This window comes from Eptatretus burgeri, chromosome 7, assembly GCF_056783735.1.
Source record: "Eptatretus burgeri isolate ZD-2024b chromosome 7, Ebu_testis_v1, whole genome shotgun sequence".
Taxonomy (NCBI): Eukaryota; Metazoa; Chordata; class Myxini; order Myxiniformes; family Myxinidae; genus Eptatretus; species Eptatretus burgeri.
In genome coordinates, this window is record NC_140967.1 from 62,643,939 (window position 1) to 62,650,333 (window position 6,395).

The window sequence follows — 6,395 nt, forward strand, 5'->3', positions numbered from 1 at the left end:
TGCAGCTACAGAGTTAATCTTTATCTTAAAACGTGTAGAGAAAGTGATGAGTGGTGAGAAGCATTTTAGTTCACTGATCTGTTTGGATTATAAAGTGTCCCGTGAATCGGAAATGCGGCACATGTTCAGCACAATCAGATCACAACAGACTCCAAATGGGAGAATTATGGACACGTAGCCCAAAATAGGTCGACAGAATAATGGCCAATTGCATTTAAATAATTATATTTCATACGCGGAATTTAAATTAATATACAAAGAGTCTGCATTCTCCGCTGAACTCTACCGAGTGTAACGAGAGGTCGCACGATCCTGTACGACTTGAAACAAGGAGTTCATTGCACTACCAGATTAATTATTTTTGCTACTGCTGTAAAACGCTCTTCTTGATGTTTTTACTGAGTCAAAACAACCCGATTTTTTTTTTTATCAGGTGACCAAATTTGTATGGAATAACGCTGTTATTCTCTACAAACAAGGATTGTTCGTAGAGAAAGGTGATGAATGTTTAACTGTTTCTTTCCAGAATTAGTTCAACTCATTTTAGCAGGGCTCCTTAATCCATTACAAAAAAAACCAAATTCCTGTTATATAATTTTCACTGTAGTGTGGCAGAGACAGCGTCCAGCCAGAGTAAAATGAACACCCCGATTGGAAAGAAACTGCATTTTTACAATCTGTGATCCAAACCCAATAATATTTTGTTGCAGGTCTTGATATTAATTGGCAGAGGTCCACTTTTTGTCTGACTGGTGTTCAGTTTTGTCTGACCATTGGGGAGTGCACGAGGCCTTAGGGCTTAGTTTATTTTAGGTTCCTATTGGGGGAGATTATTGCAGTGTATTGCTTCTGTTTGCTTGTTTCATCCCATCCCCTTTGCTTGTTTCAATACACTTTAAAACCACTTGGTCTTTGGGTGCATTTCAGTAGATCTGATTGCTATTGGAATTATACACGTCAATTAAAGGACAGATTGGGTTCAGGCAGATAGCGTCCAGCACGAGGATCATGCCTGTGTCCGGTGATTTCACTGGGTCGCCATTACAATAACGGGTGCAGGGCACCGATCAGTGTGACACATCGATTGACTTGGTGGTTCCATTGGAGTACGGTATCGTGGCAAACTGGCCTGTAATTTGACTCAGAACGATGAAATCAGTTGGTCATCATGACCGCTTTGATTTGAAGTTTGTCGGGATTTGGACCGGGCTTCTGGCAGACCACATGGCTGTAACAGTATAATTGCTGGGATGCACCTGCATGTTCTATATATACACAAGCTCCTCAGTGAGCCTAATACACGTTGGTAAAATAAAAGTTACAGCCAATACTGCACTTTTTCATTCACTCTGTGGTCATGGTAAACTTATCCAAAGGATAAAATTAATTAACTAATTTGATTGTTATTGCTTCGAGATGAAGCACCATTGCTGCGATTGGCTTGCTGTGATACATTTACCCAGGAGCTGTTCCATACCCAGTTTTTTTTTTTTTGTGAAATTTTAGCAGGCACTAAATTGCTTTTGAATTGGCTTCCTAACCCAGTTGGATCCTCAGTTTAAATCTGCTGGAAATAAGAACCGGCCAGGTGCTTGCCCATGTCTGATTCTGTTTCGAGCTTTGCGACTACATTTTAATCCATCTGAAAAGCGTCAAACTGTCACAACGAGGAAATGTAGTTTTCACAACAACATGTAATGCTAAGACTAAACTAAATAAATGAGGAGAATTAAACGAGTTGGATTGCTACTTAAAGAGAATTAAACGAGTTGGATATTTTGCATCCTCCGATGGTCGCATAACCTGCCACCCTCTGTCGTTTCCCTCTCCTCTCTTCTTCCCTTTAATTTCTTTTTTTTTCGATTTAGACCCACCCCATGGGAGAGGGGGGCTAAATCGAATAACAAAAATACAGCTCAACTGTAGTTACAATCGCCTTGTTTATTCTTATATTAACACTGCTTCTCAGCAAATATGATCTGCCTTTTCGAGAAGAAAAATAATTATATCTTAACATGAGCGACAGAGACAGAGACAGACAGACAATTGAATAATACAATAGGTTTTTTGAAACATTTGCTGGAAAAAGGGTCAAGAGGGAAGATGATGATTACAAAGAAGGCAAACCAAATTACAATGATAGAGGTTTGATGTTTGGAAAGAGACTGGAGGGGACAGACAGAAAGACTCATATGTTAAGATCAAAGCTAAGATGAGCATGGCTGGAGATGAGTTGGTAAATGAGACGAACTGGTCAACAGTTTGCCAAGACTGTAAAACTGCCATTTATTTACTTTCCTGTGCTGTTTCTCCTGATAATTTGTTTGTTTTATGAGCCAATTCGATTTCGTGTTTTTTTTTTTTTTTACATATTGTACAGCAGCAGTAACTTTCCTGCCTGGCAGGATAGCCACGAGATAGTGTGCTCGACTTTGAGCTATCTAGTCTGGGTTCCATTCATAATCGAACTAGAACCTGTCCACATGTAGGACGTTGCATTAATGAGTGTTCCATCCTTTTGAGAGATGCTAAGCCAAGTATCCTGTCTGCTATTATTTCCTGGTGGATAGAAAATATCCCAAAGCACATTTCAAAAAGGGTAGGGTAATGTTATTGTCTGCTGGTACCATGACCAAATTTCTGGCCTAACCTTGAACACACTGCGAAGGAGTGAAGATATGTCCAAGGTTGTTTCCTGAACCACAGAAACTTTCACCACTTATTGTGGATACCCAACTACACTCTCCAAAGGAGTATGGTCATGCAAGTCATCTTCCAAAACCATCAATGACCATATTTTTTGCAGAGGTTGAGACTCATGGAAGATCTGGATGAAAGGGTGTGAAAGGTCGATGCATCAACAATGGCTCAAAGGTGAACATTGAAAGGTATTACACAGATTGACCAATCAGTGTGAGTTTGAGACAAAATGATAGAAAGAGTAAAAAAAGCTCACTGTAGGTATATAGGGACAATATAAAATGACAATGAGACCTGCCATCATCTTTTGTATGCAGCACAAGGCTGTGGGGTAGCATTATTGACCGAGTGTGGGGGTGTGTCACACTGCTGCTGATGCAATGCCCTCTGCTGGTTAGGGCAGGGATTTGGAATTTGGTTCAGGTGGTGGTGATGGCTCGCACACTCTTCACGAAGGACACCGTGGGATATTTTACATCCAACAATGAATGCTGGCAGACAGGAAGACAGGACGCCCAGTTTAACGTCTATCCGAGGGACGACACACACATTGACAAATCACCCTGCCTGCGAAACACCGGGATGACTGTTTACAGCTGAGAAGCGAGGGTAAATATCTTTGGGCCATCCTGCCAACCTAGCTGCCATCTTGAAGGGCTCTAAAGAAAAGTGAAAATACGGACTAACTCAGGAAGGTGCTTCCATATACAGTACAGGAGACATGACAGAAGTAAATAGACACCATGATTTTAAAATTATTTATTTATTTATTTAACATTTGAAATACATTTGATCCATTTTAATACATACACTAGTATGTTGTAGACTTGCCATTTGTAGCTTTCAATGCTTTTACTCTTTCAGGCAAAGAACTAACGAGTTCCGAATTTTTCTCTTGTGGGATTTCTGCCCAGGCTTCATGTAAAAGGTTAAGCAATTCTGCCCATGATGTTGGTTTCCTGAACTTTTAGTTGGTGTTGGTTTCCGCACAGCTCGATCCAATATGGCCCAGAGGTGTTCAATGGGATTCATCTCAAGAGACTGACTTGGCCATGGAAGTTGCTTGATCCCATTTCTGTCCTGCCATTCTTTGGTCTTTTTTTGTAGTGTGGCATGCAGTTCCATCTTCCATGAACAGAGTGTTGCTTTTGACCATCTGAGCAGTGAAGACAGGGAGACGTCCATCCTCAAGGATAGAAATGTATATCGTAGAGTTGATGTTTCCAACACACTCTACAAGCTCTGACTGACCAGACTCCAGATTGCTCCCCACACCATCTCTGAAAAACCACCGTGTTTCACAGTTTGCTGCAATCGGTTCAAAGAGAACTCTTGACTGGGAAGTCTCCAGACCCATGTGTCCACTGTCAGAAGATTTAGCAAATTGGGAATCATCTGAAAAAATGAGTTTGTCAAAACTCCAAGGGTCTGTTGGCCATCTCATCAGCTCACTTCTTTCTCCTTTGAATGTTGGCTGGTCTAAGAAGAGGTTTTCTCCTCGCTGCTCTCCCATAGTAGCCCAGTTGATGAAGGTACCGTACGGCAGTTATTGAGCTAACTTGGATCTCCTCTGCAACATCTGCTGCCTTGCAATGGGGAGTTTTCTCAATGGACCGCTTGACAGCTCGAAGACACCTTTCTGAGGGCCCAGATCGACCAGAAAGGGAAGCTGTGGTTTCCTTGCCTTCGATGGTGAATTGCACAATTACCTGATTGACCCTAGAAAGTGGAATGACAAGGTTCTGAGCTAGTAGGGCAGATAACAGCAATTTTTGAGGGGAATCGTGCAAATGATGATACAAGCATCAAATTTGGCACATTTGTTCTCCAGGGGATTCTAATCAAATCTGCCTGATTGGCCATTTGAAAATCCAAATTTTGAAAAATTTGAAGAAAAAAAAAAAACTTCAAAAAAGTCAAGTTCACGAATCAATGTTGGATGCTGGCTGAGATTGGTGAATGTTTCAAAAACATCATCAAAGAGTTTCCAAGTCTGCCATACAGTTTTCTTTCCTTTACCATGGAAGGCAGACACGACGTCACATCCAGTGAACACATGGACGTATGGGATCCCTCTAGCTTTCTCAGGTCCTATTGCAGAAACTACCTCATGGACTGGAATCCATCGTGCCTTGGCTCCTTGGCCAAAGGCAATCCACATGTTCTCAAGACCTAGTTCCTGTAAGGATGGCAGTACAGATATTGCTATGACTAGTACGTCCGTGTCATTAGCCTTAATGATAATGGACTTGCTACCATCCGTCGTTTCATCGCTGGCGTGTACAAATATTCGAGTGTCAGCTTCTTCATGACAACATGGAGACAGAATCCAGTGACTTCCTTGTGTTGCTAATGTCATCTTCTCCTTTTGTGACAATGACTGTGCTTGTCATCTGTGCTTCACACATCTTTTCCGCAAGGAAGTGAAACAGCTCAGTCTTGTTGCTGTCATCTCGAAGAAAGCTTATCCAGTTACTTGGGGTCTTACTGGTTCCTGTCACTCTTCTTCTGATTCCTTGCCTCCTTTTCGACCTTGCCTCGGACTTCAGACTTGACTTCTTGTACACATCAAACACTACGTCCACCCTCTCGTACCTGGCACCATATGATTCCACCTTTGGGATGATGTCTTCTTTAGCATGGTCATCAAATATCTTTGAAGTGCGTGGAGGTAGGGCATTGATAAGTGCTGAGCCATCAATGATGACTGCATCTCCCCTTGGTTCTCTGTCTGCGATGTTCACTTGCGCTTCAAGAATTTCAGCCAGCTGTGACTTCAAATTTTTTTGGTTTTTTTTTTTTTTTTTCAAATTTTTCAAAATTTGGATTTTCAAATGTCCAATCGGGCAGATTTGATCAGAAAGCCCTGCAGAACAGAAATGCAAAATTTGATGCTTGTATCACAATTTGCACGATTTTTCTATTATCTACTACACGAAGCTATCTGATGCTGGCTGACTCCACCTTCCGATTGGCCAACAATTCGTCCTCTTTGAAAATCGGAAAGTTTGTGTGCTCCCTGGGTTCGAGGAATCGTTAATTGTCATACAAGACCCAGGAACTCGTTTCTGCAAATAAATAGTCGAATATTAGTAAAACAAAAAACAATCACCGAGTAAAACTTGCTTTACACAGATGAAATTAATAAATTTAAGGCGTCTATTTACTTCTGTCAGGTTTCTGTACAAAACTTGATTGAACAAAGGAGTATGGCTGAACATAACATTTGTAGTTCGTGGTGATAGCAAATAAATAGCGACTGTAGGAACAAGTGGGTAACTTGATACACTCAGGAACAGAAGGCAGAGGGGAAAGCGGGAAAAAGTTGAAAAGAGAGACAAGAGAGACAAGAGAGACAAGAGAGACAAGAGAGACAAGAGAGACAAGAGAGACAAGAGAGACAAGAGAGACAAGAGAGACAAGAGAGACAAGAGAGACAAGAGAGACAAGAGAGAGACAAGAGAGAGACAAGAGAGACAAGAGAGAGACAAGAGAGAGACAAGAGAGACAAGAGAGAGACAAGAGAGACAAGAGAGAGACAAGAGAGACAAGGAGAGAGAGAGAGAGAGAGAGAGAGAGAGAGAGAGAGAGAGAGAGAGAGAGAGAGAGAGAGAGAGAGAGAGAGAGAGAGAGAGAGAGAGAGTCACGAAAGCCGAAAGAATAAAACAACAAAAAAAAAATCCGTCAAATTTGCG